Raw genomic sequence first — 17,770 nt, 5'->3', positions numbered from 1 at the left:
GGGAAGCCCCTGGTCTATTTCTTTTTAACCCATTAGATGGATGATTCTCAAGCATTTTGGCTACCAGAGGTGGACCTTCCTGTTTCACTAAATTATTATTGTGATTATTACCAACACTATTATTATTTTAAGTATCTATCAAAGGGAAGCACCATTGTAGGTTCTCAGAGAGGGACACATAGTTGAATAACTTATGATCCCTGATGAACCTACTATTCTCTTTGCTTGGCCTGTAGAAGTAGCCCCCTGGGCCAAGTGTTTAGAGCAGAGATAAAAGAAGACATTCTAGGTGGATAATCTCTTTGCTAGGCCACAGGGCTGTTCGACTCTTTAGTAATGAACATAAATAGAAATTAATTTTCTTAACTCTTTTTGTCATGGAAGTAGATTCTCCGCAAAGGTGAGGGTTATTAGACCTCACAGTTCTAGTTTTGCCTAGAGATTCTCCCTCAGTGTAAGGAGTTCTGACACCAACTACCTAGAGTTAGTGCAAACTTCACAGGTTAAGGGCACAGTCCTCCATAAGACTGTCTTTACTGCAAACACCAGCTGCAAGTTGGTGTTCATTAGCATAAACTATCAGGTATGATCTGGGGAGCCAACCACAAATAACAAAGACACTTTTATCACTCTGAAAATTTCAAGGATTTGGAGGTGGATTCCCAGGACCTGGGGAAAAAGGCCAGTTAAATTTTTTAAAATACAACCCCCTTGGGGTCTCTCCCTAGGCACCTAAACATTAGCTTCAAGGTATGCTAGCTTCTCCTCTACCCTCCAGGCTCAGTATTCACAACAGATCCACTGCTTTCTGGTAGTACCTGTTCTCAGGGCTGACAGAGGCAAGACATTACTCTGTAGCTAATTATTAGAGGTCAAGTATATCCACATAAAATAGTCCAACATCTACACAGCAAATACTCATATGATAGCAGGGGAATTGGGGCTGTGTATTCCCACTCTGATTTCTTTTTCTTCCTGCTGCTGCAGAAGACAAAGTAAACTGAGAAGTTTGGTTCTACCAGGAGTTTTGGTCTTCAAATATGTTGAAGGGAGTATTAGGGAGGGTTTGGTAAACAGGCATTCCCATTTGCTGTTGATGGTAGTGTACATCAATATAGCCTTTTTGGAGAATAATTTGTAACTAGCTAAATGCATGTAACAAGAAATTGCGAGGGACTTTTTCTCTTCCTAAATTGCATTTAAAACCGAAAGCTTACACTATTAGACACTAAGTAAGAAAAACTATATATATATATATATTTTTGTTTCAAGACAGCCATCAACTGATCACCTTAAGATGGGGTCAAATACCTCCCTAGGGTTTCTGGAAGGAAGCAAAACTGGCAATACTATCATCAACACACCTCAACAACCATGCTGAGTCAAGTTAAGAAGGCTGGAAAAGAGTGAGATTAATGACGAGTGGTGGTCTTGTGAGAAAAGACTACCATAATCACCGTGAGAGTCTTTTCCCTTCTTTGTGAGAGGAAAGGAGGGATGTTTTCCCCTCCCTGAATCCAAATAAGTGTGGACCCCAAGGGTGGCAAGGGGACTTTCTTGTTCTATGGATTGAGAGGAGAGGACCCTACACAAGGTTTCTGGGCTTGAATTATCTTGCCAGTACTGCATCCAAGAAGGTTACCCATTCAGGGAGCAACAGTTGTGAAGTGGGCCCTAGTGGTCTAGTGGTGGAAGCTCAGGAAGAAGCTGAGCTAGAGTAATGTCGCCCACACTGGGGACTGTGCAACAGAGAAGGAGGCCTCACAAGACACCTCCAAAGATCGAAAATCTTGATGCCTGCCATACAAATAACATCAACTATCTGCCTGGTCAGCCAGAGAAACAGCACAGCCAATGAGATAAAATTTAAGTCAAGAAGTGTTTGCTTTTTTCCCACCACCATTCCTCCTCTGTTTCTATCATTGAAGGAGCCCTTCCAAGTATCTCAAGGGAAACGGAGAGCTTTGAATCAACTCCGAAGTTTTAAATGGACTGGAAAGTTATGGAATCTGCTCAAGATGCCCTTAAAAGGCTGAAGGGTATTCAAAATAACACAGTTGAAAATGATGGTTTGAGGAACAAAACCATTTCACGTTTAGACTCTACAAAGAAGAGAGTCTTTTAAATAAGCCAGTTACATGCATATGCTCTTTGATTCTGGAATTCCACAGTTAGGAATTGAGACTAAAGATATAGTAGCTAATGTATGACACATTATATATACAAGGATGGTCACTGCAGCATTATTTGTAATAGCAAAGACAGCAGTAACAAAAAGAAAAAAAAACAATAGCAACAAAAAACTAGAAACAATATGATGCTATCAATTGGATACTGGTGAGAGAAGACAATGTGAGGATGAAAGGAGAGGTCAGAGTGATGTGGCATCACAGGGCAAAGAATTCAGGCAACCTCTAGAAGTGGGAAAAGGCAAGGGAATGGACTCTCCCCTGGAGATTCCAGCCCTGCCAACCTTGTCTCACGTTCTGACATCCAGACATTAAAATAATAAATTAGTGAAAAAAAACCCTACCAAGATTGGTTCAAGATGGCGGAGTAGAAGGATGTGCTCTCACCCCCTTTTGTGAGAACACCAGAATCACAACTAACTGCTGAACAATTATTGACAGGAAGACATTGGAATTCACCAAAAAAGATACCCCACATCCAAAGACAAAGGAGAAGCCACAATGAGATGGTAGGAGGGGCGCAATCACAATAAAATCAAATCCCATGACTGCTGGGCGGGTGACTCACAAACTGGAGAACATTTATACCACAGAAGTCCACCCACTGGCATGAAGGTTCTGAGCCACACGTCAGGCATCCCAATCTGGGGGTCCGGCAGTGGGAGTAGGAATTCCTAAAGAATCAGACTTTGAAGGCTAGCGGGACTTGACTGCAGGACTTCGACAGGACTGGGGGAAAGAGAGACTCCATTCTTGGAGGGGACACACAAAATAGTGTGCGCATCAGGACCCAGGGGAAGGAGCAGTGACCCCATAGGAGACTGAACCAGACCTACCTGCTGGTGTTGGAGGGTCTCCTGCAGAGGCAGGGGGTGGCTGTGTCTCACTGTGGGGATGAGGGCACTGGCAGCAGAGGTACTGGGAGGTACTCCTTGGCGGGGGCCCTCCCAGAGTCCACCATTGGCCCCAACAGGGAGCCCAGGTAGGCTCCAGTGTTGGGTCACCTCAGGCCAAACAACCAACAGGGAGGGAACCGAGCCCCACCCATCAGCAGACAAGCAGATTAAAGTTTTACTGAGCACTGCCCACCAAAGCAACAGCCAGCTCTACCCACCAACAGTCCCTCCCATCAGGAAACTTGCATAAGCCTCTCAGATAGCCTCATCCACCAGAGGACAGACAGCAGAAGCAAGAAGAACTACAATCCTGCAGCCTGTGGAACAAAAACCACATTCACAGAAAGATAGACGAGATGAAAAGGCAGAGCGCTATGTACGAGATGAAGGAACAAGATAAAACCCCAGAAAAACAACTAAATGAAGTGGAGATAGGCAACCTTCAGGAAAAAGAATTCAGAATAATGATAGTGAAGATGATCCAGGACATTGGAAAAAGAATGGAGGCAAAGGTCGAGGAGTTGCAAGAAATGTTTAACAAAGATCTAGAAGAATTAAAGAACAAACGAACAGAGATAAACAACACAATAACTGAAATGAAAAATAGACTAGAAGGAATCAATAGCAGAATAACTGAGGCAGAAGAGTGGATAAGTGACCTGGAAGACAGAATGGTGGAATTCACTGCTGCATAACGGAATAAAGAAAAAAGAATGAAAAGAAATGAAGACAGCCTAAGAGACCTCTGGGACAACATTAAACGCAACAACATTCGCATTTAGGGGTCCCAGAAGGAGAAGAGAGAGAGAAAGGACTGGAGAAAATATTTGAAGAGATTATAGTCAAAACTTCCCTAACATGGGAAAGGAAATAGCCACCCAAGTCCACGGAGTGTAGAGACTCCCATACAGGACAAACGCAAGGAGAAACATACCGAGACACATAGTAATCAAATTGGCAAAAATTAAAGACAAAGATAAATTACTGAAAGCAGCAAGGGAAAAATGACAAATAACATACAAGGGAAATCCCATAAGGTGAACAGCTGATTTCCCAGGAGAAACTCTACAAGCCAGAAGGGAGTGGCATGATATACTTAAAGTGATGAAAGGGAAGAACCTACAACCAAGATTATTCTACCCAGCGAGGATCTCATTCAGATATGACGGAGAAATCAAAAGCTTTACAAACAAGTAAAAGCTAAGAGAATTCAGCACCACCAAACCAACTCTACAACAAATGCTAAAAGGAACTTCTCTAAGTGGGAAACACTAGAGAAGAAAAGGACCTACAAAAACAAACCCATAACAATTAAGAAAATGGTCACAGGAACATACATATCGATAATTACCTTAAACGTGACTGGATTAAATGCTCCAACCAAAACACACAGGCTTGGTGAATGGATACAAAACCAAGACCCGTATATATGCTGTCTACAAGAGACCCGTTTCAGACCTAGGGACACATACAGACTGAAAGTGAGGGGATGGAAAAAGATATTCCATGCAAATGGAAATCAAAAGAAAGCTGGAGTAGCAATACTCATATCAGATAAAATATACTTTAAAGTAAAGAATGTTACAAGAGACAAGGAAGGACACTACATAATGATGAAGGGATCAATCCAAGAAGATATAACAATTATAAATATATATGCATCCAACATAGGAGCACCTCAATACATAAGGCAACTGCTAACAACTATAATAGAGGAAATCAACAGTAACACAATAATACTGGGGGACTTTAACACCTCACTTACACCAATGGACATATCATCCAAACAGAAAATAAATAAGGAAACACAAGCTTTAAATGACACAACACATCACACAGATTTAATTGATATTTATAGGACATTCCATCCCAAAACAGCAGATTACACTTTCTTCTCAAGTGCACATGGAACATTCTCCAGGACAGATCACATCTTGGGTCACAAATCAAGCCTCAGTAAAGTTAACAAAACTGAAATCATACCAAGCATCTTTTCTGACCACAATGCTATGAGATTAGAAATCAATTACAGGGAAAAAAACCGTAAAAAACACAAACACATGAAGGCTAAACAATACATTAGTAAATAAATAAGAGATCAATGAAGAAATCAAAGAGGAAATAAAAAAATACCTGGAGACAAATGACAGTGAAAACACAATGATCCAAAACCTATGGTATAGGGGCTTCCCTGGTGGCGCAGTGGTTGAGAGTCCGCCTGCCGATGCAGGGGACATGGGTTTGTGCCCCGGTCTGGGAAGATCCCACATGCTGCGGAGTGGCTGGGCCCGTGAGCCATGGCCGCTGAGCCTGCACGTCTGGAGCCTGTGCTCCGTAACGGGAGAGGCCACAACAGTGACAGGCCTGCGTTCTGCAAAAAAAAAAGACAAAACCTATGGGATGCAGCAAAAGCAGTTCTAAGAGGGAAGTTTATAGCTACACAAGCTTACCTCAAGAAACAAGAAAAATCTCAAATAAACAATCTAACCTCACACCTAAAGGAACTAGAGAAAGAAGAACAAACAAAACCCAAAGTTAGCAGAAGGAAAGAAATCATAAAGATCAGAGCAGAAATAAATGAAATAGAAACAAAGAAAACAGTAGCAAAGATCAATAAAACTAAAAGCTGGTTCTTTGAGAAGATAACAAAATTGATAAACCATTAGCCAGACTGATCAAGAAAAAGAGAGAGAGGACTCAAATCAATAAAATTAGAAATGAAAAAGGAGAAGTTACAACAGACACTGCAGAAATACAAAGCATCCTAAGAGACTACTACAAACAACTCTATGCCAATAAAATGGACAAGTTGGAAGAAATGGAAAAATTCTTAGAAAGGTATAACCTTCCAAGACTGAACCAGGAAGAAATAGAAAATATGAACAGATCAATCAGAAGTAATGAAATTGAAACTATGATTTAAAATCTTCCAACAAACAATAGTCCAGGACCAGATGGCTTCACAGGTGAATTCTATCAAACATTTAGAGAAGAGCTAGCACCCATCCTTCTCAAACTCTTCCAAAAAACTGCAGAAGAAGGAACACTCCCAAACTTATTCTATGAGGCCACCATCACCCTGATACCAAAACCAGAAAAATGTATCACAAAAAAAGAAAATTATAGACCAATATCACTGATGAATATAGATACAAAAATCCTCAACAAAATACCAGCAAACAGAATGCAACAACACATTAAAAGGATCATACACCATGATCAAGTGGGATTTATCCCAGCGATGCAAGGATTCTTCAATATATGCAAATCAATCAATGTGATAAACCATTTTAACAAACTGAAGGAGAAAAACCATATGATCATTTCAATAGATGTAGAAAAAGCTTTTGACAAAATTCAACACCCGTTTATGATAAAAACTCTCCAGAAAGTGGGCATAGAGGGAACCTACCTCAACATAATAAAGGTCATATACGACAAACCCACAGCAAACATCATTCTCAATGGTGAAAAACTGAAAGCATTTCCTCTAAGATCAGGAACAAGACAAGGATGTCCACTCTCACCACTATTATTCAACATAGTTTTGGAAGTCCTAGCCACGGCAATCAGAGAAGAAAAAGAAATAAAAGGAATATAAATTGGAAAAGAGGAAGTAAAACTGTCACTGTTTGCAGATGACGTGATACTATACATAGAGAATCCTAAAGATGTCACCAGAAAACTACTAGAGCTAATCAATGAATTTGGTAATGTTGCAGGATACAAAATTAATGCACAGAAATCTCTTGCATTCCTATACACTAATGATGAAAAATCAGAAAGAGAAATTAAGGAAACACTCCCATTTACCATTGCAACAAAAAGAATAAAATACCTAGGAAAAAACCTACCTAGGGAGACAAAAGACCTATTCAGAAAACTATAAGATACTGTGGAAAGAAATTAAAGATGATACCAACAGATGGAGAGATATACCAAGTTCTTGGGCTGGAAGAATCAATACTGTGGAAATGACTATAGTACCCAAAGCAATCCACAGATTCAATGCAATCCCTATCAAATTTCCAATGGCATTTTTTACAGACCTAGAACAGAAAATCTTAAAATTTGTATGGAGACACAAAAGACCCCGAATAGCCAAACCAGTCTTGAGGGAAGAAAACGGAGCTGGAGGAATCAGACTCCCTGACTTCAGACTATTCTACAAAGCTACAGTAATCAAGACAATATGTTACTGGCACAGAAACGTAACTATAGATCAATGGAGCAGGATAGAAAGCCCAGAGATAAACCCATGCACCTATGGTCAACTAATCTATGACAAAGGAGGCAAGGATATACAATGGAGAAAAGACAGTCTCTTCAATAAGTGGTACTGGGAAAACTGGACAGCTGCATGTAAAAGAATGAAATTAAAACACTCCTTAACACCATACACAAAAATAAACTCAAAATGGATGAGAGACCTAAATGTAAGACAGGACACTATAAAACTCTTAGAGGAAAACATAGGAAGAACACTCTTTGACATAAATCACAGCAAGATCTTTTTTTGATCCACCTCCTAGAGTAATGGAAATAAAAACAAAAATAAACAAATGGGACCTAATGAAACTTAAAAGCTTTTGCAAAGCAAAGGAAACCATAAACAAGACGAAAAGACAGCCCTCAGAATGGGAGAAAATATTTGCAAACAAATCAACAGACAAAGGATTAATCTCAAAATATATAAACAGCTCATGCAGCTCAATATTAAAAAAACAAACAACTCAATCCAAAAATGGGCAGAATACCTAAATAGACATTTCCTCAAAGAGGACATACAGATGGCCAAGAAGCACATGAAAAGCTGTTCAACATCACTAATTATTAGAGAAATGCAAATCAAAACTACAATGAGGTATCACCTCACACCAGTTAGAATGGGCATCATCAGAAAATCTACAAACCACAAATGCTGGAGAGGGTGTGGAGAAAAGGGAACCCTCTTACACTGTTGGTGGGAATGTAAATTGATACAGCCACTATGGATAACAGTATGGAGGTTCCTTAAAAAACTACAAATAGAATTACCATGACCCAGCAATCCCACTACTGGGCATATACCCAGAGAAAACCATAATTCAAAAAGACACATGCACCTCAATGTTCATTGCAGCACTATTTGCAATAGCCAGGTCATGGAAGCAACCTAAATGCCCATCAACAGCCAAATGGATAAAGAAGATGTGGTACGTATATACAATGGAATGTTACTCAGCCATAAAAAGGAACAAAATTGGGTCATTTGTAGAGACATAGATGGATCTAGAGACTGTCATACAGAGTAGAGACTGTCATACAGAGTGAAGTAAGTCAGAACAAGAAAAACAAATATCATATATTAACGCATATATGTGGAACCTAGAAAGATGGTACAGATGAACCGGTTTGCAGGGCAGAAATGGAGATACATGTAAAGGACAAACGTATGGACACCAAGTGGGGAAAGCGGCGGGGGTGTGTGGGGGTGGTGTGATGAATTGGGAGATTGGGATTGACATGTATACACTGATATGTATAAAATTGATGACTAATAAGGACCTGCTGTATAAAAAAATAAATAAAATTTAAAAAATTGGATACTGGTTAAATCAATTATCTTATAATCATACATTTAAAAACAACAAAAGGATTCAGGTAGAGGTGTATGTGTTGACACAGAAACAGCTCCAAGATATTTTGTTAAATGAAAAAGCAAAGGCAGCACAATGTGTATAAATGTTTAAAAATAAAAAAAACCTGCTTATATAAATATTTTAAAAATAGGTACTGTACATACTGTATATGCTGATATATAAATTAAAAATAATTCTGGAAGTATCCACAAGAAACGTAAGAGTGATTTCTTTTGGAACAAACGATTAAGAGACTTTAATTTTTCATTTGATACCTTCAGGTGCTATTTGAAGTTATTACTAAGGACATGTGGGTTTTTTTAATGTAAAAATTAAATAAAGTTTGTACAACAATGTGAATGTACTTAATGCTAATGAACCGCACACTTAAAATGGTTAAAATGGTACGTTTTATGTTATGTCTATTTTTCCACAATAAAAATGTAAATAAATATGTGTAAATTCATTTTAAATAAAAGAAGTATCAAGAGGATAATAAGGAGCTGCAGGAAGAGAGAGTGAGTATGTAAGAAAGCTCTGAGGTGGCAATAAAAATAAGTTCAGTGCCTTGCCTTGGACTCTCATTGAAGGCTATTGCACAGGAGGCCTCCTGGGGCTTTTACGGGGGTGGTTCAGAAAGGAGTCAGGACATGAATATTTGTCTGGAATAAGCTGGGAGGGGAACCTGGTAATTTTTTATTTTCACTGGAGCTGTGGTTACACTCTGCACTGTTGTGTGAAATTAAAGAGCAGGAGGATTTACTGGGCAGCATGACCAGTTTTCTACCTGAGTAACCAAGGGTTTGACTTACACAAAGTTCTGTACAAAACCTGGGCTGGATTCTTCATGGATGAGACACTGGCCTAGACTCATGGGGTCCCAGAATATCAGAGCTGGAAAGGGCCTCGGGTAGACCCTTCTTTTACTTGAGGATACTAAGACCAGGGAGTGACATGTCCTGGTCCAAGTCACACAGAAGCTCAGTGACCGAATTAAGATTATAACTTGGGTCTCTGGACCCCTGGTCAAGTACTGTTTTTCTAAAAAAGTGATACCAGCACTGTTCTAGTCATGGCTTGACTGTCTTCACTCAATTCCTCTTCCTGTTAATTACCCAACTACTCCTCAGATTTGAATGTCTGGTGTTTGTTCATTATTCCTGTGATGCATTGCAGGATTCTGGTTGCCTGATACCCTAAAATGTTTGCACCTGTATTCCATATGTGAGATTATGGTTTTGCACTATTATTTTTCACCAGTTTTGTGATGCATATTGTTTCATGCTTTAGTATCTCTGAAATCAAGGTGCCACTGACAACTGCCATAGGCCAGGCCTAAGTTGTGCAATAGCTGTTGTTGCTGGTGCCTGTGTGAACTTGTCTGAAACCTTCCATTGACACTTGCAGCAAGAGTAAGAAAGATGTGGCATCAAAACTGGCCAACGTCAGCAGTTTGAGAAAAATTAAAAAACAATCCAGAGACAGCAATGGACCCTTCCTTTGGGAAAGGCAGTATTACCAATGCTTTGGTGGTGTGGAGAACAATATTTTGTGGAAAAACACAGACATCAGCAGCTTTGGATTGAAAAGTGATTCAGAAAAGCTTGACTCTGAGTATGAAGACCTTTTTTTATGATGCACAAGAGTGATAGAAGATAATCTTTTAAAATAAGCCTAAATCTGAGTAAATTTAAAATAAAAATTCCAAGTGCTAAGAAAGTATTTTTGTCATAGTACATAATGTGAATTTTGCCATCGTCGGCATCTTAGATTAGATGAAATATATCAACTATATCAAGCTTTGATATTAAACCTTAAAATGAACTGAAGAGAGTCCCACTTTTTGCTCTAGGCTTTGACCATTTAAAATAACATGAGAATTAACTAAAGGTCAACTAAGGCTCAACTATGAACCCACGTAATCCTGGGGTCTTTCCAATGCAAGGTTTTTAAGTACATTTAAAGCTTTTCTGTGCTAAATGTTCTATTTATTTATTTATATATTTTTTTTGACTTTTAAATGGTTATTAGTACAATATCAGTATACTAAGTAGTGACATGTAACAAGTTCTTAAATTCTATCATCTAGTAATTTTGAATAAGAAAAACCAAAAGCAGCCCAATACTAGTACCCATTGTTCTAACTCTTATCTGTAAAGGACTATTTTAAGGCTGGCTGTTCACATAGGTTACAAATAACTATTTGCTACTTTTTCATAGATAAAGCCCCTGACCTTCAAGAAAGATTTAGGGGAAAAAAAAATTTAATCCCTTTCTTTCTTAAGAAAATTGTTTTTTTAAAAACTATATCTAAGAAAGAAAAAGTCAGTGTTCATAATATGCCACTTGAGCAAAAGGGATAGGAAAACAGACAACATATACCCGTTAAGTTTCTAAGAAATACGAGGTAAAAAGATAAAATCTTTGGATAGGCTCTAAGTTTGTACAGAGAAGTTACGTTTGCTATTCTGCAAAAAGGTAAGGGACCTATTATATAATATACAGAAATAATTTAATGCCTTTTCACAAGAATATAACCCAATATTGCTAAAGCCTCATATTCCATGAAGGCATCTAAAATGCCAATCCACGGAACAGCGTTTTTGTTGTTCCCCTACCCGTTTATGCGGTAATTCTCTTGGATTTCTGGCCGGATGTCACAGACAAAGACCAAGAGGTTATCCAGGACTTCATCCTTGTTAGGCCGGAAGTAGGTCTGAAGGATGGTCATCTTCTCCTGGGTGTGCTTCTCCACTTCAGTGCTGCAACTGCCGTGGGATCCCAGAGCTGCAGCTTCCTTGGCCTTGAACTCCTTCTCCCTCTGCAGGCGGTACTGTTCAATTTCAGCCAGGGTTAAAAATGTAATTACAGTCATGCCAAAGCTTAAGTCATAGGGATCTAGCAATCATCTGATTCGTTTTTATCCATTGGTCATTTACACACGTCTTTCTTTTATGAGATGCTGCCCTCAGCAGAAATAAAAAACAGATAGTTTGTTTCAAAGCTGCCTATTGACTTATCCACTACAACAAACCCCCGGAAGTAATTTAAAGGGTAGAATTTTAATTGCAGATTCAGGGGCAAAGTTCTCATTATTCCACTAACACTGCCTCTGGCTGCTTGTGCACTGGTTTAGGAGGAAAGATTAAAAGACCCAAATAGAGGTGATTAAAAAGGGTAGGGTGAGTGAAGCAAGAACTTACAAATATTTGAGAGCTACAAAAATGGAAAGGAGTTTTGAACACAGATAACTGTAGACTCAAAGTAAGGAAAAAACTCAGAGATCATTGTTGAGTTTACACACAGGTTAAAATTACAAATAATGATAAAATTCTAAAATTGTAGAAGCTTTCTAGCTGTTACATAAGCTTAATTTCCAAGAAGTTAAACTTATTTCACAAATCTTTATTTAATTCAGCTTAAAAAAAACCCAAAGCAACATTAAATCCTGTCTTTATTCATAGAAAGAAAATACCCACAGTAACATTTTAAGAATATTTTTTCTTTGAGTTTCCATGTCATCATGAGCAAGTTTACTTTTCCATTTAAGTCTTCCATATATTTACAGAGGTCTTAAGATTACTATTCAGATTTAAGCAATAAAATAATCATGTAATCTTATAGCTAGACCTAAAAGAAACTGGGGTAGAAATTATGCATAGTGCTTATAAAAATGTGTAGTTGAGTTGAACTTTTCTTACTGTTTCTTAGCAAGAGAATCTATGTTTATGGATGAACTATAGTGTTTTCTTCTAGGCAGATGTCTACATTTTGTTATCTTTCATGGTAATGTCCACTTGTTCATCACCGCTGCTTAGGATGTTAGCCATTTGTTTACCTGTGGTCAAAAGAAGCAGTGTATAGTGACTTGATGAGGTTTTCCTCACCCATGGAAAGGCTGTCTCCTGCCTTGTGGCTTTATCCCAAAATATTTGACCAAGCCATCCTTTTACGAATGTTTCTAGTCACGTTGATCTGTTTTGCTGCTTTTGTGCTCCATGATTCGGCAGGTACTCCGACTTAGTTGAAGCTGGCTTCAATACAGCCAATTCAGTATTCCACGTGAATATACCATCTTATGTCCAGCAAATGTACATCCATCTTACATTTCAGTTCAAGAAAGGTAACTGACAGGGAGAAGCAAAGAACATTGGATTAGTAATCAGCGCCTGGTCTGAAGTAGGCATTCAATTAAAAAAAATTTTTTTTTTTAAATATATGAATGGATTCTAGCTCCAGCTCTGTCACGATTTACTTTAAGAGAACCCGGGCAAGTCACTTCACCACTTTGGGCCCATTTCTTCATCTGTAAAAATCCTACTTCACTGACCTCAAGTTATCATGAAGGGATTTTCACAAAAGAATCATCATCCTTGCTGGGTAACTGAGTCACAGAGAAGAGCTCAGTGGGCATCAATAATTATTGATGCCCAGACTCCACCTCTAGAGATCAGGTTTCAATTGGTCTGGGGGTGGGCCCATACTTTTGTATATTTTGAAAGCTCCCATAGTGATTCTAAAGTGCAACAGGGTTGAGAACAGCTGCCCAGAAGAAATCTTTTTAGATCTTTTTCCGCCTGTGGGAGAAATACTAACTGGGCAGCACTACAAGGCTTAAGATTTGACTTGACCTCCCTTTGGATCTGTGGTGTGTTAGGGTCAGTCTTGTGAAATGCTATCTGGGAGTAGAGGGAGTCTGATTTTGGTTGGTAATACTCAATTTACATAGAAGTTCAATTCAGATTTGATAAAGCTGATATTTATATCCCTTTCTCAAACCTATGTCAATTTCTTAATTGACTTCAAACTCAGAGGAGGGGAAAGGGTGTGACAAAACCACACCAACAAATTTCACCTAGTCCTACCTCTGTGTCATGACGATTAAATAAGGTAGACTCTTGAGTATGCTTTGTAAACATAACGAGCTACCCAGGTATTTACTCTTATCTAAGGTTTCCCACTAGATGTAAAGTTCTGAAGAGATGGTGCAGATAGCATCACTTTGATGCCCGCTGGCAGATTACAATGCAGTACCAATGCTGTTACTGATTTCCTGTCACACAATAGAGTATTAAAGAAAGCAGCATACTGTAGTGGAGACAGCACCGACCTGGGAATCCAGAGGCTTGGATTCAAGATTCCACCATGTGAAGTCTTTTCTTTTTAACATCTTTATTGGAGTATAATTGCTAATGGTGTGTTAATTTCTGCTCTGTGACAAAGTGAACCAGTTATACGTATACATATATCCCCATATCTCCTCCCTCTTACGTCTTCCTCCCACCCTCCCTATCCCACCCCTCTAGTCCACCATGTGAAGTCCTGAACACATCTCTCTGGGCTTAAATTTTTTCATCTCTCAAACATGAGTCACCTTCAGGCCTTTGAGGTTTCCTTAAGCTCTAACATTCTAGGGCATGCTGATGGAACTGCTCACGAAGCTGGCAATGCCTGATGTTATGAATGGGACACATCCAAGTCTTACATAGCCCCTGAAATGTTCTGGCTTCCCATGTAGTATCTACAGAGTTAGACAAGCCATTAAAGAAGAAGTTTCTTCCAACACTTGTTCTAAGGAGAACATCCACAACAGGGCATGTTAGGGAGCAGTTTTATCCTCAGGAAAGATCAGTTACACCCAATGTTTCTTCTCTTGTGCCCTCAAATTTCTGAGCCCATCTTCACCAAGAGGACTTCCTATATACCAACCAGGGAAGTGCTGAGCTTTTTCCATTTCAGCAATTCTGAAACATCGGCTGTTTTGCAGAGTGTGTCTTTCCTACCCACTCTGTTTACCTCAACTCATAACCAACCATGATATTCTTCCAAATTCTGGAATCTAGAAATATGTCAGGTGTTCTAGGGTCACCACAATAATGGCGCTAAATAAGTACTGCAATATCAATGTGCTCAGTTAATAGTATACTACTTTGCATCAAGACTGTATGATTCTGGACTAAATGCAAGAAGTAACTGACCTTCAGTAGCAACATGACCTCACCAATTTTGTTTTAAGAGTATGCATCGTAAGTCTGTTAAGACTGTGGAAGCAGAAGGAACTCTGGTAGAAAGGATCTGGTCTAGTTCATCTTTCAACCTTTGCATCTAGCACAGAGAGTATAAATACTAATACACACTTAATGTATTATTCATGTACTGAAAAAATTCAGTGAATAGATGAGCAATGGTATAGCAAGTAATCAGGCAAAAACCAACAGCATAAGGATTTTAGATATTTTAAGTAAATGATTGTCAATTAAAACTAAAATACTTTTGCTTTTCCAGAATACAGAATTAGATTCCAACAAAACACTTTTAATAAAATAAGGCACAATGTTTGATAAGGCAAAATTCACACAGAGGGTTAATATTAGATCACATTCTTTTGTGTGTCCTGGGGGAAAAAAAGGAGGTATAGAATTGAAGTAGCTTAAATACTCTTTTTAGAGCATTTACCATTACAAGGTAATACATAAATTTGATGCAATAAACTATATCTTGTCCCAAAAATAAAATGTAATTGAGTCACACTGCTGAATTACATTGTTACCATTGTTTTAAATATATATATACCTACAGATATAGATATTCTTAAGTCACAAGAATGCAAATACAGAAAATTAAATCAGGTAATAAAAAATAATTTGACTAAAGTAAAAGTACATATATTTTTGATATCCTTTGTTGATACTTTAAAGTCCCAAACTTTATAAAAAGTTAAAATACTGGTTATTTAAAATATTTCTCCCATTATATTTTTGTTTCTCATGAATACAAAGTGGGCTCAGAAATGCAACAGACACCAATTGCAGGCACACAGTTTGCTCCATAATTGTTGTAAAGTGATTGTTGAGGTTAATAATCCTTCTCAGTAACACATCATTGTCAACCATTTAAGTTAGTGAAAGGATTCTCTTAAAATTCCAGTTGTACACAGAAGAATTAACCAATTTAGTAATGCTTTTGTAGTACCAATAGTGATGTCAAGCTTATCCCCAGTTTCTTCCCATAACTGGAATTGAAAATAGAAGAGTTTTACCCAATTTATTCACAGCAAAAGGAAGAAAGTAACTTCTGTTGAATGCAGATAAGTCTCTCCAACCACGGCTTTCTAGTATAATGGTATATAAATAACCTTCTTTATACTAACAAATTTTAATATTAACTAGATTGAATACTGTCCCTTACGATAAACTGAGACTGACAAGCAAGTGCTAGGTAAAAGTCTAGTAGCACCCATATCAATATTACCCTGTGAGTGTTCAATAATGTGTCATGTTTGTTGTTAGTGAACTGTTATTTTCTACATCAATTCTTAGCATATATGAACCAAGTAGAGACATAAAAATGGGGATATTTACATGCAAAAATATTAAACCATACCCCCTTTTTAACCTGGTATTACAAAGAAAGCACAAAACATGCTAGGCTTCATGGCAATAATATCTTTATATGATGCTATTAATATGAATTCGTTAGGAACTTGTCATCCCTTAGTGGTAGCAGATGTATTTTCTTTATATGAAAGAGAATATACTTTTTCACTGACTTTATTTCAGGGGCTCTAATCCCTCTATGAGTATGTATGATTGGGATTCCTTCTCCAAAAGCCCTAGACTCAGAGACATTAGGTCTAGTTTTAGTGGAAGGAGTCCTTCAGGATCACAGTAATTCTCCTTCAACTCAAAGCAAAGCGTCATGAGGCTGTCACACACAACTAATTAAATGACATAGTTCCCCAAACTTTGGCTCCAGCGAGGAAGATTTAAGGCACATACTTTCAAAGCACAACTGAAGGCACTGCTACCTTTAAAAAGATCATGACTATAAAATACAAAATTGGATGCTATTAAATTCATCAGATTAATGTTATAGAGTATAGTGCTTAATACAGGAACAGTGAAGGTCAAATACTTCTTTTCTGTACAGTGGGAATCAGAACTATGAATTCCAGGTCACGTTGCCTAAAACCTATACAGCAGCCTTTACTGTTGTTAAAATGCTCAACACAACTTCAAAACTGACTATTTTGGACTAAATGGGGAGTGATAGTTATACTGTCATAATAAAATCTCTACTTTGGATGAGAAGAAAGGGAGTCATTTAGGTAAAAATTAGGTATTTCTAAATAAATGCAGCTTAACTAATTTTATTTATTATATATACATATTATAACTGATAAAAAGTTCTGCCCACAAAGGATCTTATTTAGAATAACTTTTTTTTATAAATAGCTACTGCTAAAATGCTTTATAAGATCAAACTTAATTTGCAGTAATCATTTGCTTAGTATTTTTTCTCTTTTACACAGTGAAAAGGTAAACATTAACCAAAGGTCTACCACAAATTCCAGGTTAATGAGGTATTACTTTCTCCCTTTGGAAAGAGCAAGGTTGGGTGTAAGAAAATCCAATTATTTGCTGGCCCTTCATTACGAAGGGATGTAGACAATCTCCCACTACCAGAAACTGAAGAAATTTAGTGATAAACAGGCTTTCAGATGGTAGTTAGTGGGCCACTTAATTTCAAAACAATTCAGTATTACTTTAAACAACTTTCTTGGCTCAGGGATCTCCTTGGGTGTCTGGTGACTTCTCTTTCCCTGCCTTTTGTGGTTTTTAAAGATTTCTTTCATTTAACACTCCAGCAATCAGCCTTTCCCTTGTCTTCTTTTGTTTAAATTGGTATTTACAATGTTTGGTAGAACTGGTCTGCAGTATTACCCTGCACTAGTGTGGACTGCTTTTAACTTTACATTAGTACAATAATTTCTCAAGTTTGAGATACAGTTTATAATACAAGTCTTTACTTTTAAATTTGTTAACTTAAAGTTCCAAATATCAAGAATTTTAGAGTAAGAGACTCCCCCAAGAAGCATTTAGAAGTAAAATATGAACAGTAACCCTCAGATCTACCTCTACTACACAAATACAGAGAATGCTGAGAACCCTGACTAGCTTGTTCTCAGGTCAGCCAATCCCTGGCACCATGGAAGCAAAACGTTATAGTAGCTAATCTTCCTATTTCCTAAAATCCTAGGACCATTTCACGGACTCAGTTTGGT

General features: G+C 38.0%; 1 long non-coding RNA gene across 1 annotated transcript; it reads right to left on the bottom strand.

The window, feature by feature from the left end:
* Positions 1-4,921: 4,921 nt before the first annotated feature.
* On the bottom strand, positions 4,922-11,561 carry LOC307053035. Its single transcript, XR_013810890.1, has 2 exons — positions 11,325-11,561; positions 4,922-5,456 (listed from the first exon to the last, which is right to left on the bottom strand). It is a non-coding gene; the product is annotated as an uncharacterized lncRNA (long non-coding RNA).
* Positions 11,562-17,770: the final 6,209 nt, after the last annotated feature.

The sequence above is a fragment of the Hyperoodon ampullatus genome, assembly GCF_949752795.1.
Source record: "Hyperoodon ampullatus genome assembly, chromosome: 5".
Taxonomy (NCBI): Eukaryota; Metazoa; Chordata; class Mammalia; order Artiodactyla; family Ziphiidae; genus Hyperoodon; species Hyperoodon ampullatus.
This window is presented reverse-complemented; position numbering and strand designations above follow the sequence as displayed.